The 24,214-nt window shown below is 45.3% G+C and overlaps 1 protein-coding gene across 2 annotated transcripts in view; it reads right to left on the bottom strand.

Moving 5' to 3' along the window:
• PASD1 (PAS domain containing repressor 1) overlaps window positions 1-21,976 on the bottom strand; it is a 55,456-nt gene extending 33,480 nt beyond the window's left edge. The window contains exons 1-2 of one of the 2 annotated variants that reach the window (XM_076347246.1): window positions 21,859-21,862; window positions 13,707-13,754 (exon numbers count right to left, since the gene is read on the bottom strand). The gene's annotated coding sequence lies outside the window, so the exon portion shown is untranslated. Of the gene's footprint in view, window positions 1-13,706; window positions 13,755-21,858 lie in introns of both variants that reach the window. The other variant, XM_076347245.1, reaches the window with a different exon arrangement.
• Between the last annotated feature and the right edge of the window lie 2,238 nt (window positions 21,977-24,214).

Genomic DNA, 24,214 nt, shown 5'->3' with positions numbered 1-24,214 from the left:
TAAATGTAATATGGAAGATACCTGCAAGAGGCTTGAACCTCCTGACACAACAGAAATACAGGAGTAACATAAAATACCTAATGTGTTTCAGCAGTAAGTGATTCAGTAAAAAATGCAGTTGGGATGAAGTGATCATTTTCCGTTTGGAACATGAACTTCCAGGGAAAATCTCGCAACTCCTGATATCCCCAGTGAAGCTGCGCCTGAAAGCAACACCTGCGTAACAAGTTTAAACACAGTGGATCTGCTATGCTTCTGTTCTCCCAGTCAAGTTACAAGCTGGTCAAGTTACAAGCTTTTATCCTAGTTCAAAAGGAGCGTGTGATCTTATTTGCTACCCTATTGAGCTAGCACAGAACTGAGGTGCTTATCTAAGTCACTGCTGCTCATCGGTCAGGGCTGTTTTATTAAAATCATACAGTTGTTTCTCCTCTAGAAGAATGACCCATACACAAGTTTTGCTAACTCTTAATAATTTCGGAGATACGTAGGTATAAAGAAAATTCTTTTTAAAGCAATGGGTTAAATTATAAAAAATGCTTGTGAATATGCAAACAGATCTATCACAATTTTTCAGGAAACATTTTTTTTTCTATACGGGCTTAAGTATGCAAAAATTCAGCCAAACAAAAGGATTCTTCCTGAGCTTTGAGTGCAAAGCCTTATGCAGAAACCTTCACACGGCCTTGCCCACAGGTTGTCTAACAGCTGAAAACTCCCGGGAAGCCTGACAGGTTTTCTGCCTTGCACGCTGCCCTCCCAGCCAGCTTGAATAGCAGTAAGTTGAGGGAAGCTGTTTGGTCACTGAGAGATACAACAGACCAGTTAATGCTCACCGAGTCTAAACTGGGAAACGAAGCCCAGATTCTCCAGTCTCTAGCCGCAGCTATCACATCCCGCTGCCGTACGGCTGGTGCGAGCTGCAAGGGGCAGAGGAATGAGGCTTCCCAGGTCAGTCCCAGTGGGACACCCCCAGTGAATGTGAGAGAGGCCCTCAGTCAGCACCAGGCTTCGAGGCTCTAACAGAGTAAATGGTCGTAAAAGAATTCACAGGCCCAAACACACAGAGAAGCTTTTTGCATGATGCAGCAGGACGGTGAGCTACAAAAAGTCTTAGTAGAAGACACCTAAGGACAAAATATTCTTAACCGGATTAAGCACTTCAGGACTCCATTTAGCTAAGTGCTTTTTGTCTTGTTATGAGCCAGAGCTAGATATAGTAACTAGCATACTTAAGAATAGTTTCATAAGGGTTGTATACACTCCTCAGCAAGATAAGGCACTTAGCACCACTGACAGCAGTATGTCTGCATGTTAAGAGTATTTTAAATAGCTCCAGACAGAATCTCTTTGACCTTAACTGTATTAACCAGAGGGATCAAAATTTATTTATTGCCTCCTGAAAATCCTCTCCTGCAACACTTGGAGAGAAGGATTCCTGAACTCTATGGGCAGGTAAAGAGAGAGGACACTTGTCAGTGCTGCTAGCATCATTTTCCACCCCCACCTACAATAGGTGAGGATCAGCTTTCTCACAAAGAAATGCACATCCATCATTGCTTAATGCCCTCTGTAAAGTGAAAAGATTTTTTCTTCCCTTGTACAGGGAGTCTCAAAAACACTCATAGCATTTTAAGGGCAAGTTATATTTTAGACTTTTCAAATATCACAGTATTTGAAGTTGTTTCCAGGGTTACAGAAAGGGTAATGTAGTATGACAGCCTTAACAAGACAAATGGACTTCTCAGACACACAGCTAATAGTTAAAGCACTATTCCATGCTATCTGCAATACTCTGGCACATTTTTTACTGAAGAGAGAATGGGAGAGGGAATTTTTTAAAAATTCTTTGTTTTGCAGAACTGTCTGACTTCAGGGGCTATCTAAAACTGCAAACTTTTGACTAGAGAAAATGTTTATTTATTGGCTTGCTGCAAATCATCAAAGTATTAACATTACCTTAGGGTAACTGTTAATGGAACAGCACATTAGTGAGAATTATCCCCCGAAACCAACAGTTCCTATGAATGCTTCATTATAGGTTTAATTTTAATTATTTGGTTATGCCACTGATGGCAAGGCAAAGATCACTCTATGAGTGTAATGCCGCACATTTCTTTGTGATCAAAAACAAATAAAGCTTTCATCAGTCACCTAAAAAGGGTCCCTGAACCCAGGTGATTTGATTGCTTTTCCCAACTATATCAACTGGTCTAATTAAAAATATTCTCTATGCATAAAAACTTTGTTGTGCTTGTATTTAAATTTTCATAAAATTTTGCCTTTGAGTAATGTACGGCAGTTAGGGAGTCTTCAAACCTATACTGTAGGAAATATTTTAATTATGGAAATGTGCCGTGCTAATAATTTCCACAGATTTTACATGCAACGAATTCAGCAGAGAGCCCTCAATTACAAGATGCAGCACTTCGTGGCACAATGCAGTCATAAATAAGAGAGTTAATGCCTTCTCCAGCAATACGATTTATATGTCAATATGCCAATGTTTCATTCTTCTTGAGGCAACAGGAGGGCATGACTGTGGTTGACAGCTAAACAGCTGATTTAATTTTTAAAAGGCAGAATTTAACCTTTTCAGTAAAGTGCTACTGATTCAATTATAAGATGCTAATGTAAATGACATTTGAAAAACCAAACAGTGCCACTGAGTCTTTATGGCGGTTTAGCACAGAAGCGATCACCTCCTCCGTTCGCGCACTGGAGGACCGAAGCCCTGCCGCCTGTCCTTTGCCGCCCGCCACTGAGCCACCCGGACAGCGGCAGAGCTGTGCAGCGCCATCCTTTACAGAAAACACCGGCCCTACATCGCCGCTGCGGGATGGCTGAGGGAAACGGTCTGGTACAGCACGCTCACCTCTGGCAGCTAACACACACCTTCACTCTCTGGGAGTGTCAAGGCAGGGTGACGTGCCATGACTGTACCGATATTTTCACACAGCATCTTTATTTACTGGAACATGGGTAACGGTGGTGAATCGGTGAGGCAACCAAATATTCTGTCCTCTTTTGTTCGTCTGTCCGAAGCGGACTTTTTGTGCCGCTACTGTAACTATTGCACCTCAATGCACTCACTTATCTACAGCAGACCCTCCCCTGGTTTATTGAGCTCTAAATTTAGCTTGTTACCTGTGACAGATTTATGACTACATTTCATTATAGCAGTAACAGCTTCAGACAGAAGCTAAGAGGTGCCCAAAGAAAATGGATTTTACAAAACAATTACACCATAAAAAAGGCTGTATCAGAACACTGTGATTCAGCACAGAAATGAAATGAAAGATACAGGGAGGAACGACGGTCGTGTGTTGGGTTTTTTGTTGTTTTTTTTTTTAACCAGGATATGCCATTTTCTGACAAAAGAAAGGGGGAAAGGATTAAAAACTAACAGACACTTGAAAAGAAAAGATGATTACTGGAACATTTTGTTCTCTAAGATTTTTGTCAGATCCTAGAGAAAATAGCTGGCCAAGTTGGTTCTGTTCCAGCAAATTACTGAACCTTGCAGGTACAAGATACAACGTTGTAGAATATTATTTAAAATGTCTCCAGGGTTTCTGTAACAAGAAGAGCATGCATTTAATTAATTCTATCAATTTGTCTAATAGCCCCTTAAAATTCTCAAAACATGGCAAAAGGCAGAACTGCTGATTCACGACCCTAAGTAGTACAAAACTATACTTCAACTGGCACAAACAGGGTAGGATAAAAACGCATATATGCATAAATGCAAATAATACTTCTTCTGCAGTCTTGGATGAATACCTGCGTTCATTTGTAGCCGTTCAGTTACTACAGGGAAGGTAAATGTGTGTTGTAGCATGGAATAATGATATCCAACCTATAAACAATTCTTTAACACACCTGACTCAGTCAAACATAGAGCCAAATAATAATATAGTTTTCCCTCGTGGAGGATGGGAGCAAAGGCAGTTGTCCATAGTTAATCCTTCAGCAGAAATTGAGACGTGTCTTTTCACGGGACTATTTCCAGGAAAGGCACATAGAGCTAAAGAGAAGGCAGCAATTGAAATCTAACAGTCAGAAGTCTTTGAACAGAATGTTCTCCAAAATTGCTCTTAAAGCTCTGCTTCTGCTTATGGCTGATCCTGATGGTGCAAATGCGTGTGGGTGGGCGGGTGGGTGCATAGGCACACATATATAAACACGCATTTTACTTCAGAGCAATTTGCAAAAAAGTACTGAGAGCAATTTCTACCAAGGAAAGCAGTGGTGACATTCAGGATGACTCCTGCACCGCTCACCTCCTGATGTTGGAAGTTAGGTAACCATTCCTGCTGGGTGCATGCAACGGGAGGGTGAGCAGAGCTCCCGCTCGCATGCCTCAGGCCACTTGCTATCATATTCGCTTCTCTGGCAAATCACAAAGAATGGGGTGTGTGCGGGAAGGTTAACCCAATAAATTTCAGCAATGAAAAGAATGGCTCAACAAGGTAAAAAAAACCCCAACGCTATTGATTCTGCAGCTTAAACAATATGGACAACATCTGACCATAAACCCACTGCTGAAATTCTGGCTAATTTCTGGGTTTCGTTCAGAATAGTTTCAACACTATCAGAGCAAACCAGCTAGGAATATTTTTTAAAAGAAACCAACACTCTCTGCTAACTCGACAGTGTTGGCTTCCGCACCTACTGCGGAACTGCCTATAAAGCGGGTGCTGGGCACCCTGACACCTTGTGCTCCATTTTCAGGGATCACCAGCTGGAGCTTCTCCCTGGGAGGTGCTGTGTGTTACTCCCACCAAGAAGACATAGCTTGCATCAACAGTATTTATGGCATTAAGTGACATCATTGGGTCCTCTTTCGGTTTCGGATTTTGTTTTGACAACTATGTAGATAGGAGGACAAACAGGTCAAAGCTGTCTTTTTGGATGTGTTAGCCTGAAATCCCTCTTGTAATTCCTCTTCTCTTCTATTTACTATGGGTGAAACTCATCCCAAGCGGACAGCTACATAAAGTGTGTCATTAAACTACCTACTTTCGTGCCTTATGCTCTCCCTGTGCACAGAATAAATGTAATCATTAGCTGATTTTCTTTGTTGTCTATCTAATTAAACTAAATACCTTCTCCTCTACTTTTCTCAGCAAGAGAACACCCCCAGCGACTACCAGTTCATTGAAAGAGGCAATAGTAGCATTCATGTCCTTAGCTGTTCTCTTTTTCTCCTCAAACAATACATTTTTTGCTTTGTTTCTTCTTTGCCTTTCTCAGTCTTGTATATAAAATGCATTTCAGATGCTTGAGGATGGTACAGATGAGGAGATGAGCACTTGTGCTCTGTGTTTGCTTGTGCTGGAGGTTGAACTCATAATGCAAAAATGAATGTAAGGCCCGAGGGCTGCTTGCCTTGCACAGTAAAAGCAGGGGCCTTCAAATGGGCCAGGAGTGGGTCCTAGGTGGTTCCAGGACCACACTTCCAAAGTGCTCTGCTCCGGTGAAAAGAAAAACGCTGTGTATGACTTGGCTTCAAAGTCCATCTGCTCACAGGTTGCAGGACCGACAGATGGTGGGAACTATTTGTGGACTGAAGGATTTTCTTTCAAACTTAAACATCATCTGTCTACGTACAGTACTCCCCTGGCCATTGCCCTATAAATGTGCCTCAGCTCACTTCAAAGCCCAATAGCAACCACAGTCGATCTTGGAGTCAGGATGCGCCTGTGAAAGTGATGTGCACTCCTATCACCCGTGAAAGCAAGAAGAGTCTACCAACTCCCTAGCCCATTTAATGAAAGGGGCCTGATACCATCAGGACTCTTCCACTACGTGACCAGATGTTAGCGCAGTTGATCCACACCTGCACAGTAGGTCTGCCCCTTTCTGGCATGCGCAGACTGACTGTTATGTGACACAAATCAGAGCCTCCTGGAAGCACACGGCTTGCTGACCTGCGCTGCCCTGTCAACACTCAATGCTACGTCCCTGGATCCCCCCTCCAAGAAAGGGCAACTCAGCCACTCCTCTGCTGCTGTTGGGCAACATGTGGGAAGGCAGCTGGATGCTGTACAGCCTGCAGGCAGCCGGCTATCCTTGGCTCTGTCATTTCTGCACGTCCTTAGATCTGCTTGGTCCTCTACACAGTCTGGGGAGCCCTTCAGCTGGTAAAGTGGGAGGTCTGGGAAGTCTGGTTCTTGTTCAGCGTCCTTTGATTTCTGCTGGACAACGTCTAACTTTCCGATGCTTTGCAAGCAGCTTGCTGCCATTCTTTCTCTCCTCTAATGCTTTTACACCAGGAAGCCTCAGCGCACTCCATAAACACGGTTGTATCCTAGTTGTACAAGTGAGGAAACAGGGGCACACATTTTACTTCTGTCTCTTTTTACGAGTGTCCCAGTTTTTGGAAGCTGAATTTGAAACAGTAAATGCAGTTACAGCCTAATTTTCAGTAATGCTGAAACACAGCATAAGCACCTACAAATAATGCACATTTTGGAAAAGCTTGACCTAAATCATTGACCCAAGGTCACGCAGCAGAGTTAAGAAGTGAATCCAGATGTCCCGATGATTAGCTCTGTCTATTGGCATTCAGTCAAGTCTTCCCTCCTAAAATAAGCTTCCTGAAGCATCAGACTATAGTCTTAGAACTCCCTTAAATACGCAGCACTGGTAAGAACTGATTTTCAAATGAAGGAGGGGGAAAAAACCCCAGTTCATTATTTTTTCCTCAAGTGATCACTGACTGACCAATGAAAGGGCAGCTCAGAGTCATTTGATCTCAAACTTCTTCCTATAAATAAAAAAAAGCAAGGTTCTTCTCCCTTTTCAAACAACGTGAAGAAAAAATGTTCTGCCTCAGTAATCCTAGACCTGAGTAATTTAATCTGCTCTCTGTTGCAATCTGTTTCCCACGTGTATCACCATCCTGGAATTTCTGGAACTCAATACATAAGGAAGCTATTCAAAAAAAAGGAAATACTACAACAAAAGGATTAGAGATAGGTCTGAACCAGATTGAAAGCCTCCCTGTACCAGAGGAGAATTCAGCTCCTGATCCAGAGTTCAACTTCTTGACTTCATCCCCAATCTCAAACCCAAAGACTGCCAAAACGATGAATTTCCCAGAGCCAGACCACCTCTCACCTCTGGTTCAGAGACAGAAGAAATGAGAAAACAGGTTGAGGAGACCTGCAGTGGTATTGCAGCAGAAGTGGAACAGCACTAGCTGTCTGAACAGTTAAACTGTGCTATAGAATAGAAAAGAGTATTTCAGTTGGAAGGGACCTACAACGATCATCTAGTCCAACTGCCCGACCAATTCAGGGCTGACCAAAAGTTAAAGCATGGTATTAAGGGCATTGTCCAAATGCCTCTTAAAGGCTGACAGGCTTAGGGCATCGACCACCTCTCCAGGAAGCCTGTTCCAGTGTTTGACCACCTTCTCGGTAAAGAAATGCTTCCTAATGTCAAGTCTATGTAAAAGACCTGTGAGAAAATTATAAAGAGCTTTAGTAGTTAAAATTCAAAGTCTCCCATGCAAGCTTACTTAGAGTTTTATCTACTTATCCATTAAATGAATATCAAAGGATTCACTGCAGCTGAGCTAACTGACCTCATTTTACATCTTTGGCTTCACGCATCCAAGTTCAAGCATAAGAAACTTCTTCACCCTCTCGGTGTGTTTAATTCTGGAGCATTCCAGGTACAAAGTGCACATAAGTCAAAAGGAATTTAAACAAAGCGCTTACATTTCAAAATTTGTCTTATCCTCATTTGGCTCCGAGAATTTCAGCTGCTTTCCTTAAATGATCTGCTCACATCTGCTCTCCAGCTGAGCCGTGTTCATGCCCCACTGACCTTACCGCTGCCATCTCTGTAATCTTGCAGCTGAGAATAACCAGCAACGCACCCAGCTCCTGTAAGCGTCAAGAGCATTTCAGGAAAGAGGAGGTAGAAAAGAATCAGCCTTTATATAACAGGGAAAAGAAGGATTTCAGAGAAAAACCATTGTTTGACTAAGGTGAGTAATGGGAGCCGCACGCCTGAAGTGCCCTGGCCCAGCTCCCTCGGGCAATGGGAACCGGAGGCGTCAGCATCTTGCAGGATTATACTCTACAACGGCAGCTGGCAGATATTTTTCTAATAGAGAGCACAGCAGCATCGTTCACACTCATTTGATTCTATTTGCTGCTGTTCCTATTCAAACTCGGCTAATCCGATCAAGTTATTTCTTGGCCTGTGCCTTAAAGCTGAGTAAGTAAACACCTTTCATAAGGTCTGAGCCCACTTGTTTCAAGTGCATGATTAAGGGCTGGACTTGAGCATTATTGTGAGAAAACTCATCTCATTACTCAGAATCTCCAAAATCACTCACAGTTGTCTTGAAGTGACACTTTTCCATCCAGTGTTTTACTTCCTGCATTACAAATATATAATACGGTTGCAAAGGGTCCCGAACACCAAATATACATTTGTGTCTCAGCTGCCCTAAAGAACAGCTCTTTGAGCTGAGAATAGCTCGTAATGGCACCAGTTAGACACTATGATGCAAAGTATTTTCTGTGGCTACCAAACCTCCTCCACGGATGTCTCTTCTTGTTTACTATGAAGACGACAGATGATAAATATAGTCAGCAAATGCATGTCATGCTCATTTGTAGTATTTGCATTAAGTAACACTAGAAGACTTATGCACCAGAAAAGATGTTGATTCAAGTGTAATTCCATCACTGTTACACCAAGGATGGATTTGAACTACTGAGGCTTGCGAATTTTTTTCGAGAAGAATTGCTGCCACTTATGTTACTGCTATTGTTAGTAGTATAACCAGTTTTCCTTCCTTCTTTAAAACACCCTCCCCACACACACTTCTCTTTCTCTTCTCTGAGGCACTTTTAACTTCACATCCAATATTCTCTTTTGCACTATCTTGCCCACATCACTTCTCAACTAGCTCCTCAAAAGATGGTTATTTGTTTTGAAAGCTTCAGGAATAAAAGAATATTTAAACAATTAACTGCAATCATATTCATCATTCTGCATGGTACCGCTGATATGCGTTAGAAATATAATGAGAAAGCAAAACTTTCCTTCAGAAAGAAGAAAAGAGAAGATAAACATCCACAGATCTCTCTCTCTCTTATTACTTTGTTATCTTTTTTAGATTGCAAATATGTCAGTCACTGGAACACTTTCATACTAGGTCATTACTGTTACACATATTATGCACAAAGACCCAAGGCCTCATTCTGTCACAGATAAGACATTCACACATATCCTTTTTTTCCCCTTGCAGTTTATTTGCATGGCTGGCTGGATAATCAGCCAGAATAACAAAATATGACTCAGCACGACTGAATGTCCACTTTGCTTTGGGGGTTCTCTTGGAGGTTTGGTTTTTTTTAACTATTTAAGACCGGAAAAGATGTGTCCCTCCTAGATAACGTTCATGTAAAAAAGATTTGAGTATACACAGGGGCTCAGGGGAAAGGGAACAGATCAAACAGCAACGTTTCTGCTATCGTGCCCTCAAAGAGGCTCTGGTCTCTTTAGCCGCTCTGCCCAGTGCTGCAGAGCGCACGGTCCCTCGTCACCCGCTGCAGCACGGACGGGCGGGGATTTCTCACCGGCGGCAGAGGGAGGACGCAGGACAGAGAACTGGTCGTGTCCCACAAGGGTGGGCATCCCTGAAATTAAGGACATACGGGTTTTTCTGGACATCTAAATGCTGTCTATGGATTACAATTGTGCAAGCACGCAGAACATTTTAAAATATGCTTTATTTCATACCTGCAATGGTCCAGTACTAAGAATCCTCCAAGTATGAGTCAAAATCAAGACTCCAATACAACCAGTAAATTAAATATACATAGGTCCATCTCTCTCGAAGGATAACTCTCCTCTACTAAGTAGTTAATGGCAGCAGTGATGGATACTGCCATCCAGCTGAGCAATCCTGGCTGTATGGATGTGGCTGACAAGGACGGTGGATCTGTACCCATAGATATCTGTGGTCCCTGGTTTTCAAGTAAGAGACTGGGCCAGCTGAAAAGGCTGCAGTGTGAGATCGCATCTCACCTGGGACAAAGTGAAAAGAGCATTGAAGAGCTTGGCCCTTCAGTTAGCCAGATCCATTGGCACATGTCTCTCTTTTTAACCATCTGTGTAATTCTTGGGTGAAAACAGTGGGACTTATTTGTGCTTTCCAGAATTAGGATAAACATGAATTTATTACCTAGGGCTTTCCTGACCAAAGCACCTTAAACAGTATCTCCATATACTAACAATGTCCATACTGTATTTTAACACAACAAAATTAGGCTGGCCGAGAAAATACACATGAAAACCAGCTCATGGAAAGAATCATACCCATATATACATGCATAAAACCCACATGGGTAAAAAGGGAGCTTGTTTCTGTGATAATCTGACTACGTAATACCACCAAGGCCAGCAAGATCCCTGACAAACATCTACGCAGAAGCATGAAGCCAGCAGCAAAGTTAAAAACGCCCATGACCTTTAGCTGGCAGTCTGTTTCCTCAGAATTTCACACTGTGTTCGAGAGGCAGATATCATCTGTACTCCCAACCTCCTTCTTTCATGCACTGCTTTTGTGCATGTCTCCTAAAAATCACAAGCAAACTATACAATAGCTTAGCCAAAACTCAAGCAGGGAAAACAGGCAGAGAGAAAAGCTAACTTCCTCCTTCCCTTTCTTCCTCTCATCAGCCCTTCTGAAAAAAATCAGTAGTAAAACTCCTATCTACTTCACTGAAATTAGTATTACACCCATCCTGACTTAAGGTTAAAGTTTCTTCCAATTTAATTCCGTTTTGTTTTCAACAAGCGAGAAGTGCAAAACAAACAAGAAATTACAGCCACGTCCTTAATTATTGCTTACGTATAGCCAATGCTTCAAAGAGCCAGCAGAGGTATCGCGTAGCAATTGCACGACAGGGGCACAGAGCACCTAGTCCTGGCTCAACTCCCAGCCAAGCACTATGCTCGCCACCAAAGCTTGGCATCGGGTGGGCGGGTGCAAAACCGAGGCAGAAGATGGACGTTTTGGTGCTCAGGCTGTCATCTTCCTCCTGAAGCCAAAATTAATTCCTGTGCCATGATCCTGTCCCAGTGCCAAAATCTGCAGTTTTGTGCTCATCCTGTGGACAAATGCTGCACGTTGTAAACCAGGATGAAGCTGGCCGTGTTTATTAGGGTTAAGCATGTTTGGCTCTCTTCGAAGTGAGCCCCCGGTTATGATCAGCGCTGTCACAAAAAGTAATCCGAAGTACCTAAGCTGCTTTCTTCTACACTAAAGTTTAAATGAATAAGAAATCAAGTACAGTACCACAAAATGCTTCTCTTCAGCCTCAGAAGCTTGTTTACCATCGCTGTAGTAGCTGAATTGCTGAATGAAATATTTACAACTATTCATGCAATCAAACTAATTTTCCTTAGGAAATAACTGATTAGGTATCTCACATCTGTTCCTTACAATGATTTAAGCCTGTGCTGATCCATATCTAGACCTGACATGAATGTTAATGTTTTAGAAACAGTCATCCTTAATAGGAGGGTGACGACAGGCTATCCGGGTCTGGTGGCGATTGACTGCAATTGGGAAGTTCTGTATCTACAGGTGAAGGATGACACAATCAGCCCACAATTTTCTCTAACCTTATGACCTAGGGCTTAGGAAGCCTGGCAGGAGATAGAAGTTACAGCAGAGCTTGACGCGGAATTATCTTGAGAATTATCTTCCTATCCCTGTCAAAAGTTTTTAATATCTCACAGATGTTTGCTTCCTCTATGCAGAGCAGCAATCCTGCTCTGCCAGACTCCAGCATTGCATGTCATCCTTCCAGCAACGTTTCCCCATCAGGGCTCTTTGATTGAAGCTGCTGCAAGTGTTGCAAGGCTGGGAGGAAAATCAGCTGCCAGTAAAGCTGATTGAGATGATTCGCTAACAAAACATGACGCTCATGTCAGGAAAGACACAAAAATAAATTCCACATTTTTGCTCAAAAAATACCTGTTTTATGGGTAAATGGTCAATGCCAATGCACTGTTAGAAACAGAGAAATCTAATGTTTAGTTAATCTGATTTAATTCATCCAGCGATCCTCTTTCCCACATGAAACTTATCACAAGAACTTACAAAAAAGCAGGAAAGAGAAGTATTTGTCGCAATGGCTCCAAACTCCACACTCTTCATCGCTGCACAGAGCAAGGGAGAAATCTTCGTCCCTCTCAGGTCAACTGCAAAGCTCTTCAACGTTGTGTCAAAGATGCCAATGATAAAGGAGATGATCTGTATTACTGCTCCTTCTGGTAAGGTGCATCCATTGAGATAACAGTGCTTCCTAAGTTCTGACAAGAGCAACTAGGTCAGAAGAAAACTTTTGGCAACACCTACACTACTACAAATTTTACTTCAAGGTCAAGGAACCAAATAAAAACTACTGAAGAAAATTAACATTTGCCTGCAAAGGACCTTGTAGAGCTGTAAATCAAATATAAACCAAGTCTATATAAGTGTCTGAACAGTAATCTCTGGAACAGTCAGGAATGCCTCATAAAAGTAGGTTTCAAACACAATCCAAAGAAGATTAAACTGACAATTCGTCTCTCTTAGGACTTCTATACATCATAAATAGGCATTATGCCTCCTATGTAAAGCAGCTCATTATCTGATTTATTCACTGATATCTCTTCTTATTCAAACAATTCAAACCAGACTATATTAGAAAATCCCAGAATAGTTTCCTTGGCACTGCAGCCTTTGAAATAAGATGATGATTTATATTTACAAAATTTTACTTACCATGCAATCAAATTCATGTCAATATAATACACTATCTCTAAGGACAATTTTAAAGAAAGATCCTATTCCAGCTGGATCACTTATTAACATTCATATGCTTTCCTTCAAAAAAAATCAAAACACAGAAGTTGTTCTTCTTTGCGTTAGTCTTTTTTTCCATCCCTCAAGTGAAAACAGAGATTCTGCTCTAGTCACAACAGCCTACTACCAACAAACTAATCAGTGTAACACTCTAGATCTTGATAGCTCTACTAGCTGCCTTTTTAACTATGAATATACCCAAGATAAGGAATTCAGCTCCAGATTTGAAACATGTGCCCTGGATAAGACGAAGTTCTGATTCAGCCTCATTTCTTGTTTCCAAATGGTTTAGTGGCAATTTTAGTCCATTGCATTTATTCTTCTCCCATTTTAGGCAATGGATCTTTGCCCTTCCCAGACAGTATACCAGGACTATTACAGAATCGTGTATCTCCTATTCTAACAACCTTTTTCTGGGACCCTCTCCTTCCAAACTCTGAATTATTTCCAGAAAGTAGAAAAAAGGATTTGTAGACAATTTTCCCATGTAACAAAATTTTCAGCAAGGGTTCCTGAGTTGTGCAAACTTCCCCAAATAACGGACTTCTGCTCCGGACCCGGTGAGACATAGATACCAGGAGGTCTTGCAGTTGAAGAGCCAAGTCCCAAGAGATGTGAAGATGCCCCAGATAAGAAAGTGATTTAGCTTCACAGAAGTCCATGCTCCAGCAGAATGAGCAATGAGAATCGTCTGTCCCAAGACTGGCACCCAAAGGCCAACGTATACTCCCTCTGCAATTACACCGCTCCACATCACCGCTGTCATGTGGGAGGCTAACCCCAGAGCTTATGATGGAAAGAAAATAAAGTAACTCACTTTTTCTGTGTTGACACATTGTCTCCACTAATGACAAGGCTCAGCCCTCTGCAATAAGCAAGATTAAATAGAAAATACAGGTGTTAAGATTAGCACAAAGAGTTTGTTTTATTAATACTTCCTACTGTGCCCCTTCCATTAAAAGCCTGCCCCAAAACGAAGCCATTCCAACTATTCTATTTGAAAGTAAAAGCAAACTGTTGATATTCATCTTTAATATATACATCAGTAGAGGAGTCAACCAAAGTCCCGCCTTTTTGCCGCACATGACTCACTTAACACACACGCTTAATACAGCACTTAATAAAACTTGATTGGAAACAGTTTGATCAGAGTGAATATTTTTAATTTACTGTAAATCGTGCCAGTGTATATTGCACTCAGAGACAGGACAAACAGGTTTATGGCCAAACTTCCTCAGCAAGGGGTGTAACCCTCCCCAGCTATTACAGCCTCTCTAATTGCTGTGTTTGCTGTGACAAGCCAACAGTGGACCAAACACACAGCATCCTTCTCTATACATAAAAACATATTTGCAGTTTGTGCAGTAGAGCCTTAAACAGCCTAAACCCAAGGGCTGACTCCCAGGGACATTTATTTTTCTCTTTGGCTGATACTCTAGGAGAGGTCCTCACTGCACAGAAGTTGATGGAAGTTCAACCTTTGCCTTCATCAGGGCCAGGGGTTCATCTCATCCCCTTCAGATAAAGCCTCTGCGTTTGCTTGAAAATCTTCCTAAAATGCTGCCATGTCTATGCAAAATAATTCATGACAATGGGAGCTATTATCAGCTCATCTATTGTTCATTTATTTCTCAAAAAAATGGTTTACTTAGTATGTTGCTTATGGTCAAAACTTTATTGTCCTGAAGCAATGAGCCACGCTGTGCTGTGAGTTAAAACAAGATTAAAGCAGGCTGAGCCCAGAAGAGAACAAACAAACCTTATTAATTTCTTTTAAGCATGTGTGTATGCGTGTGTTTGTGGGCTGAACAGATGAAGCAAGAGAGGAGATTAGCATTTTTATGGATATGATTCCTGCCATTGCTACATACTTGAAAATCTTGCCTAAGCTTGGGCAGTTTGTAAACAAGATTAAACACACCTACAAATATCTTTGTGTTTATCTATTAGTCAATCAATTAATCAATCTGCCTATAGCTGTCATTCACCAAAGCACCTCACATTGACTTATACATCACCTATAGGGGAGGGGGAACACTAATCCTGGGGAGACAGACGTCCAGTGTAAGTGTCTGCTGAGCTGTGACACTGCCATCGGGAACAGAGGGGCTTGCCTAAATCCCTGCCCAGAGCCAGGGCACGGAGAGCAGCGCAGGTGGCAACTGCAGGTACAACACAGCTACAGGCCAAGCGCAGGGTACTCAGTGTAAAACTCCACACGTTTCTATTTCATGCAACAGGTCCCTGAGAAGCAGCCCTTTCAGGACTGAGGTCCCAGAAGCTGATGCAGGGTGACGTGCAGGGTGGCACAGTCCTCCACGCCATGTGAGCAGTGGTGCAGGGAAGACAAAGCGCTTTGCTCTCCCTGTCTGCTCGGGACCCCCGGGTGTTAGGGACCTGGCGGGAGGGTGGCATAGTTGTCCCCAGTCCATCTGCTCTGCAAAAGGCAGGTAGCACTAGTGTTCAAGGCAGTTGTTAGCCAGTGTCACCTCTTCAATCATACCCAGAACATGTACATCACGAGCAAACCATCCTATGCTCATCTTCCACCACCATCAACAGGAGGCCATTTCCAACGGCTCATGTGTGCGCTTGTGTGTGTTTGTGTGCGTGTGTATCAGTCCTCCAAAGTTAGAGCTCCAAGGTCTTGCTCTCTGCCTCCCTCCCCCCCTCCTAAGGAAAGATATATTTTACAGTATTCTCTGTGACAATGTTTAGCGAGCCTCTTGGTTACCATAGTGTTATGCACTAAAGAAATGTCGACAAATTAATCAATTGTACAATTGTGTTTGCCTAAGAATACAAGTCACAGTCAGATGATTCAACGTAGTCCAACAGCTCCGTGGAGTTTGGTTAACACACTTCCTCTTCTACCATCTCAATATTATCCTCATCTGCACTGTCATTTTTCCATATTTCAATTTCTCTTTACAGGCAGCTTATCAGGTATGTGATCTCTGCTTCAGGCTAAGTCAAGCTGTTTTCCTTCTTGCTTGCCTGCTTGCTTTCTGTCCTTTTTTTTCTTTTCTTCTCTCTTTCTTGTAATAAGATGCACGTTATACTTTCAACTTTCCTATAACAAAACCGTGTTTTTAAAATTACTAATCCATCACTAATGGTCACAAATCACTTCTTTCTTCTAAAGGTTATCCTGCACAACTGACAGAGTTTTGCTCTGATCAGCACCAGAGCACAGCTGATTTTAAGTCCAGCTTTGCAACTTATTTTAGGAATACCAGGTAGGAAGGGAACAGTGGGGACACCAACCCCAGCACTCCAGTCTCGGAAAACAGCACTATTAATGGCTACTTCACAACATCTCTTCAACTTGCCAAGATGCACCAGGAGCCCCAGAACATGTCCTCACATCCTACAACAAACTTACAATACACACTGGAAGCACAAAAGATTAAACTGTGTTGTGACACAGAAAAGGACAGGTGAAGATCACCGCCAGTACTGCATATCCTTGTATCCAGACAAAATTCATTAAACAACACTAGCAACAGACCCCAGAAAATATACCATGAAGTACAATACGGTTACTGGCAACACAACCTGAAGGAAAAATGCCTCTCTGGCCCAAAATCTGACGAACAGGTTAAACCAGGGAGCATGCCAGAAAAAACTGCAGGCAATTGTGCCCGTCTCATGCTACAAGGAGTCTCTGCGCTGCACACTTTCAAAGTCTAGTGCTTGAGAGGAAAGCAAATATGGGAAAAAAAAAAATCAAATCTGCAGCAACAGGGAAATTTCATTCTTGCCTTGGCTCCCAAGAAGACAGCAGAAGTCTTGATGCATGGGGTTAATAGTGCAAACAAAACCAGGTCCATTCTCCTTTCAACCTTACATTAAAAATACGACTATACTGGAGACCAAAGGACTAACTCTGCAAACTTAATCTCCTATCTCCAGGAACTCTCTAATTTAATTGTATAATCTCTTTCATAAGATTATCAAGATCTATCTCAAATCTACCCTAATTGAAAGACTATTACACAACTTCAATCCTTAGGTAGCTAGAAGCTTTCTTCTAATTTCCCATCCAAATTTATTCATGACCAACTTAGAAAACTTGACCCTGTGTGGATGCTATCTTTTGACTTAGTTTTTCCGCCTTCTTGCTATTTAGTCCCAACTGTGTGTAAAAAGACCTGCTGTAACCTGTCCCTTCATTTGTTCAACCGGCCAGAGCTAAACAAATTATGGTCTTTAACCTCACTTCATACAATAGACGGTCCATTTGTGTAACCACATCTCTAGCCCTTCTACTGTTGCAATTTAACGTTTTCTTGAATGGGGTGTCCACAGCTATGCAAAATCCCAATGGGCTACTCCATGAGCAACGGAAAGCTCTTGTACCAGCGCTCTGTATGATGATTTGTACACTGATAACATCACACTTCGCTGAATCTCTCATATTATTTTCCTTTGATACCCAAGGGTGTCATCGGTCTCCTTCACAGCCGTATCTCACTGCTTGCTCGCAGGTATCTCCTGACCAGCCAGTGCATCCACACCTCTCCCTTCTGTCACGGACAGCTGACGAGTTCCCGTTTCACACTGGAAATTCTTGTTACTGGTCTCCACGCTTAAAACTTTGCATGACTTCGCACTCAGCACTATTAAATGTCATTTTATTTCTATCACTCCGATCAACAAAGTCATCTAAATTCCTTTCATATGATAATCCCATCCTCCTCCATATTGATAATGCCTCCCAACTTTGTGTCATCCCGCACAGCTCCTGGGCACACACCCAAATCCTACCCACAGGTCAGAGCGGCTCCATTCAACAGGCGCAAGCCTGGTCCCAAGGGAGCAACAGCACTAATCTCTCTCCAGCCTGATGACTTTCTTTGAATACCTCTCCCCATTCAGACAACTTTATTTGCATGCAATTGTTGTACCTTCTCCTTAGCCAGCTCCTTTTCCACCTTTCAATTCTTGTATTGAACCACCATCTTCATTTTAAGCAATAATGTCCTGTGGGGCATGGTATCAAATGCTTGGCTTTAGATGAATTACATTTCTGCCTTACCCCACCTAAATAATCTGTTATACAAAAAATATGTTCGATTAGTCTAGCACAATCCATCTTTGATAAAATCTTGTTGTAATTTAGCCTGCTTCCTCATAATTTCCATGTCTAATTAATCTTTCCTACAAAATATGTCATGAGACACTGTGTACTACTGCATTCAAATCAGCAGGCCTATAGTTCCCTGCATTGCTTTTTTATTTTTTGACTATGTAGGGACTCCGTGTACAGGACACAAATGCTTCCCCTCTTCTGCAGCTGAAGAGCCGTGGGAGAGCCTTGCTGCAAGCTGTGCAAGCCTTGTGCCACTGCTTTCAGTATTCCAGGACTGGGATTATTGGCACTTCATTTGTCTCACTAAGATATTTAAGTTTTGCTTGTTTTCTTTTTTTTTTTTTTAACTTTGCTATCAATAGCTTTCAGTCTCCTGCAGATTTGTTGGTAATTACACTCTGTTCCAGATTCTACAGAAGGTTCTGCTTTCATGAGAAAGTTGTGTCATTATTTAGAGACATCAGTTCTCCTTTCAATTTAGGCATGGCTAATTTCAGTTCTGTGTAAATTGACTAGGTGCAGGTTTTGGTTGAACCCAAATAAGTTCATTTGAACCAAAATAAGAATGTCCTTACGCGAGGTCACATCAGGTTAATCAAATCACTTTAAAAACAGACTTAAACTAAATTGGTGTAATCTCCCCATGTAGACAAGGCCAAAGCCAATAATGGAATATGAAGTACGTCAAAGTCTCTCATTAATTGTACACACCTCTGCGGCTTGACTGAATCTGGTGCTCCTGAGGCTGAGCAGATGTGCAGCCAGCAAGCCCAGCTGTGTACAGAGCGCTTGTCGAGGCCTCGCCACCACCTCAACTTCATGTAAAACCGGGGCTCAAGTGGGACTGGAGTAATAATAAAGAGGCTTTTGCAGGGCTTCTGCACAGAGGCACTGTTCGTTCGGCATACAGGCCACAGGGCAAGAAGTCGCCCTGTGCTACACAGTCCTGCGTGCACCAAAAGTAGCAGAGAAATAAGGAAAAAAGAGAAATGGCCTCAGCCTGGGCAGCAGAACGGGACAGACATGGCAGAGCTGCAGCCAGGCGAGCCCCGCCGGCTGCGGCTGTGCCGACGGGCACAGAGTCGCTATTGCAGCGGGACGACGTGGGGCACATCGAGCAGAGCGTGGCCTGAGGTGAACAAAGATTCACGTGAAAGAAGGGTGTCATCCAGGTCGTAACAAATAGATACGGTTTTTGTACCTGCCTGACTTACTTAATAGAGATTCGGAACTAAAGTGGAACTAAGAGGTGTATCATTTTAATAATACCAGCAAAGACTGGTCCACACTATTTTGATTTTTATAGGTTTTACTATTTTGGTTAAAGCCATGCTATTCCACTAGAATCCATAACGGTTCCAGTACGAGTCTGGATTCAGTTGTTCTGGTATAAACACATCGCTTATTCCCCCAGTCTTGAAGGAATGAACTGTGTTGGCATCAAAACCTTTGTATCATTACATGTGAATCTTGGGAGGTTGCATAATTTAAGGCAAAACAATGCAACTTCTGTGCATAGACAAGCCGTGGCTCCAAACTGTAAAGACATCCTACCAATTTTTTGATACGACTAATGAGCAGAAGTTGGATTCGACATCAGTATCTCTGAAATGTAATGCTGCTTCCAACACCATGAGACTTTAATTATGAACTACTCATTTGCTAATTTTAATCTTTAACCCTGAGCTATTTTTGAGGACTTGATGTGTGTCTTAAACCAGCGAAATAATTTAATACAGACATAGTCTGAGTGGCTAAAAACCAGCAACCGTCACATACCTTACTGCCGAATTTCACTGAAGTTCGTAGTTTATAAAAAAAAAATTTAAACTAATTTTACTTTTTCCTCTAGATCAAATAACTAATCCACAGCTCTGAACGAACAGAATAAATGAGCAGTAAGCAAGAGCTCCTAAAGCCATTTGCATTTTTCCTATTGCATCTTCCAGAAAAATTCTAAAGATTCAGTAGTAAACACGTTTAGCCCAAGAGATACGAATGCCTCCCTTCCACACAAACTTCCACTGCTGGCTTAACTCCTGAGCATCCTCTCCTCATCAGTGCTTGCTGCATTTGTCAGAACTTCGTCAGCGACAGAGCCCCGAGTGCTGTCGTTACGGTGCATCAGTGCACAGGGTGCTCTGTTCCTCCGCGATGCATCACTGACACACTGGCTTACTCTGATTAGCACATTGCAGGAAAATTTTCTTTTTTGAAATACAGTTTCTAGAAAACCACAAATCCAAATGTATTCTTCTGGCTGGATAACTACGGTGAGGCACTGCAGCCTAGGAAGTTTATAAAAATTACACAAATTCCCAACCAAAACAGCACATGTTGTAGTATGTTCAGTACAAGGGGTTCACACTGCATACTCCTGAAATTATCTGCTGCTTCAAATAACGTTCGTAGGACCTATGAGGACGGTAAAGCCTACGTATCAAAACCACAAAGAGCTAGCTGTCTCTTTAAGGCAAGTTCCCGTTTCCAGAGCTAGGGATTAGCGAGCAGCGATCCAGCAAAATAATGACAGGGGAACATCGTCGTTCTGCCTAAAAATGAAGCGACTCCTGACATTTTCCCATCTATACACCGGAACGTCTTGTCCCATCAGTTAGATCAGCACCGCCGCTTCCACTGCACACGACAAAATAAACTTAGGCTAATAAATAACCCTGCCCTGCCAGGTTACACTGCACCCTCGCAGGCGGGTAAAGCACGGGACATTTTAACAGCTTTGATTTCAGGTACATTATCTCCAGGGCTACTCCCCCACTGAAGAAGACAGCTTCATTCAGGGATCAGTGCCAGTTGGCACCTAGGTGCCGGTTCTGTCCCCCAAAAAGGGACTGCTGTGCTGGACTTCTCCAAAATCCACTTAGGAGGGACCTGCTCCGCGGATGGCTCAGGAGCCTCCTGAGGACTTTGGGGACTGTGGCATTTTACAAAGGACAAGTGCTCTCTAAAGTGCATGACACCTCATTTATGAATCACGCGGGGCTCAGCTCTGAACTGTGCTTCCAGTGCAAGCTACCCAGAGCAATCAGAGTGCAATTTCTGCCATTAAGGAGCAAGGCTCGGAGTTATCATTCACAAATCCACAGCTGAAACATACGAGGGGCTTTCAAAGCCTTCATAATTCCCCGCTTACAATGTAAACAGTGTCTGTAAAATCAAATGACACAATAACCCTGGTGGGAGGAGTAACTTTTCAACCTGGATTTTAGATGCTATATTTAGGCGCAAGACTCAGTTCGGAGGTTTTTCCCCACCGTGTTTTCAGACAAACGCATTCCCAGAACGACATTCAAGACAGAACGAGAAAACTGCGATCGGGCCCATTTTAGCCTCCAGCGAATCGGTTTCCCCCCACCCAAACGCCCCGCAGCTCTCCGCTGGGCTCAGTCCCGCGGCTGTTCCCGAGCCGGTCCCTGCCCTGGGGTCCGCGGGCACCTGCGGGGCCGGGGGGGGGGAAGCTGGTGCCCGGCCGCCAGGATGCCGCCGCGCTCCTGCATCCCCGCCCGGGAGCTGCGGCTGCAGCACCCGGAGACCCCTCCCCGCCTCACCTCTACAACGGAAAGCCCACCGAGCAGCCTGCGCTGCAGTCCCGTGCCCGTCCTGCCGACGCAGGGATTTTTTGGGGGGAGGAAACCTTAAAGTTGCGGCTGTAAATTTTCCTCTCCGAAACTTAACTGGGACCGTCCTGGAAGCGTTAGACGAGCGCAGGGCGAAGCGACGGGTGCCGCGCAGCCGGCGCTGCAGCGGGGAGCTCTTCCCGGGGCACACCGCAGCCCGGCCCGCCGCTCCCCGCGGGCTGCGAGGGAGGGGACCCCCTCCCGCACCCCCGCGGCCCCCCCACAGGGGGGGTACGTACCGTCTAGGAGGATGCGTGTCCCGGAGCCGCTCTCAGTGCCATGCCCAGCCCCGGCGCGGTGCCCGCCCGGCGCCAGGGGTTACCGCCCGCCCCGGGGTCCCGCTGCCCGGAGGAGACATGGCATGAGCGCGGGCAGGGCGAGGGGCAGGGCTGGCGCGGCGGGGCGGGTGGGCGCAAGGCGGGTGCGGGCTGCCGGCGAGCTGCGGCGGGACTTGTGAAACTCGCCTATTGCGGCGGCCGGTTGTGTAACGCGGCGGCGGGCTGAGCCCGTCCTCCCGGCACTGCACAGGCGCGCTCCTCCTCCCCTCCCCGCCGCCACCGGCAGCCGCGGGCCGGCGGCAACCCGCCGCGCGCGCCGAGCGCGGGCCCGCCCGCATCGCCCCCCTCCCGCGCGGCGCGCGCCCCGGCGGAAGGCGGGCAGCGCGGGGACGGGACGCGCGCAGAGCGCGGGTAGGCGGCGGGCGGGCGGAACGGGCGCGGAAGGACGGCGCGCGGAACGGGCGCGGAAGGACGGCGCGCGGAAGGCGCGCCCGCCGGAGCCCGGGCAGGGCCGGGGCGGGGCGGGCCGGGGCGGGGCAGGGCAGGTCGCGCGGCGAGCGGCGGTGCCCTCCGCCGGGAGGAGCCGGCGGAAAGTAGGTCACCGCCGTCGGTCCGCGCGGCACCGGCAGCGAGCCGCGGGGCGCGGGGCTGGGCTCGGCCGCGGCGCCCGGCCGGGACCGGCCGTTCCTCCCCGCCCTGGTTTTTGCCGGGCGCTCTGCGGAGGGGAGCGAGGCGCGGCCCGGGCTGCCCAGCGGGCGCGGGCGGCGGCAGGTCCCGGCGCGCCCGGGCTGCCCCTCGCCCGGGCTGCCCCTCGCCCGGGCTGCCCCTGCCAGGCCCCACGACCTTCCTGCTTTCCCCACGAGGCGTTCGGCACCAGTTCCATGCCCGACACGAGCTGTGCTTCGGCGGGATTAGTCATCCCATACCATGAGTCACTGATTTAACATTTGCTGCTTCCTTCCTCATGCGACTTTTTTTTTTCTTCCCTTTCTCTACCGTAATTATCTTCCCTCCTCTCCAGGGACAGGGGCTTGCTCCTTCCCCCCCTTCCTGCGACAACAACCGTGCCTTGCTCCGGGCGAGGAGCCGGAGCCGGTGGCAGGAGGCAGCGGGTCCCGCCGGCCCTGCCACGGTAGCTCCGGAGAGCCGGAGGTGGGGCCGCTTTTCACTTGTTCCATGAGGTCATGCCGATTGCCGGGGATCTGATTTATCCTTCTCTTGTTTCTGGAAGCAGTAGATACCAAGAGCTGTGGCATCAAGACTGGTCTATAGCCTCCTCCTTTCTCTTCTTCAAGGTACTGCCGGGAGGGGATTAGCGCTCGCTGGGGCGATGCAGCGGGAAACGCGTTTTATGCCACAGTTGGGGTGACCTGGGGGAACGCGGGGCTGGGGGCATCGCTTGGGTCCCTGACCCAGGCCCCAGGGTGCTGCAAGCAGCTGCATCATGTAATCCCCTTCCAAACCCAAGTGCACGCTCTCTTATTAACAAGTTAGATTTTTTTGGAGGGTATTTTGGGGGGGTTTGTTTCCCCCGCCCTCCCCTTCAGCTCCTCTTGGAAAGCTGCTCCTCCTGTGCAATGCTGGGAGATCTGCTCCTTCTGGGACCACATTCCTGCCCAGTAGCCCTTTCCCACAGCTGGCATACCTGACCCTTGGCTTTTTTTGCTCAGCCAAAATTCCTGTTGCTCTCGCAGCCCTCGCTCTGCCGGAGGAAGGGGGCAGGCGGGCAGCCTGCCTGCATGGCCCTGTCCCCTCTACATGCCAGTGCCCCAAAGCACAGCACAGGGGACAAAAGCAGAACCAAAAAGGGACAGCAGACAAAAGGCTTTGCTATGAGGTTTTTAATATAAACCTGATGCCACCGAGGAAAGGGAAGTGACGTTGTTACAGCAATAACCCTGAGGAACATCGGCTATTATTGATGAAGACGAGAAAGGGCACCTCTGCACGCAGTTAATATTTCTTATTTTCTTTCTTATCGGAGGCAAAGCAAATAGCGTGGTTGTGCTGACTGCCACAAGTGGCAAATCTCATTTTCCCACTGTGAGCGGGTTTTTGAGGCACGCAGCCTCATCAAGTGAAACACAGCAACCCTTCCCTCAATTCATGTGGGAAAAATCCTTCTTGCCCTCTTTCAGACAAGGTACAAATAGGTATCGAATGCGATGTTTCTCTCATTTTTTACTTGAGTTAAGGTGTGTCTCTGCAGCCTGCAGTGCAGCCCTGTCACCTGAGTGACGGTCACTGAGAGGATGCCATGGCCCACATACGTGGGCATGCAGATACACATTTGAGGAGTTAGATCAGGAATAAAGAG

The sequence above is a fragment of the Aptenodytes patagonicus genome, chromosome 9 (genome assembly GCF_965638725.1).
Source record: "Aptenodytes patagonicus chromosome 9, bAptPat1.pri.cur, whole genome shotgun sequence".
Lineage (NCBI taxonomy): Eukaryota > Metazoa > Chordata > Aves > Sphenisciformes > Spheniscidae > Aptenodytes > Aptenodytes patagonicus.
Note: the sequence above shows the minus strand (reverse complement) of the source record. Positions and strands in the feature narration are given on the sequence as shown.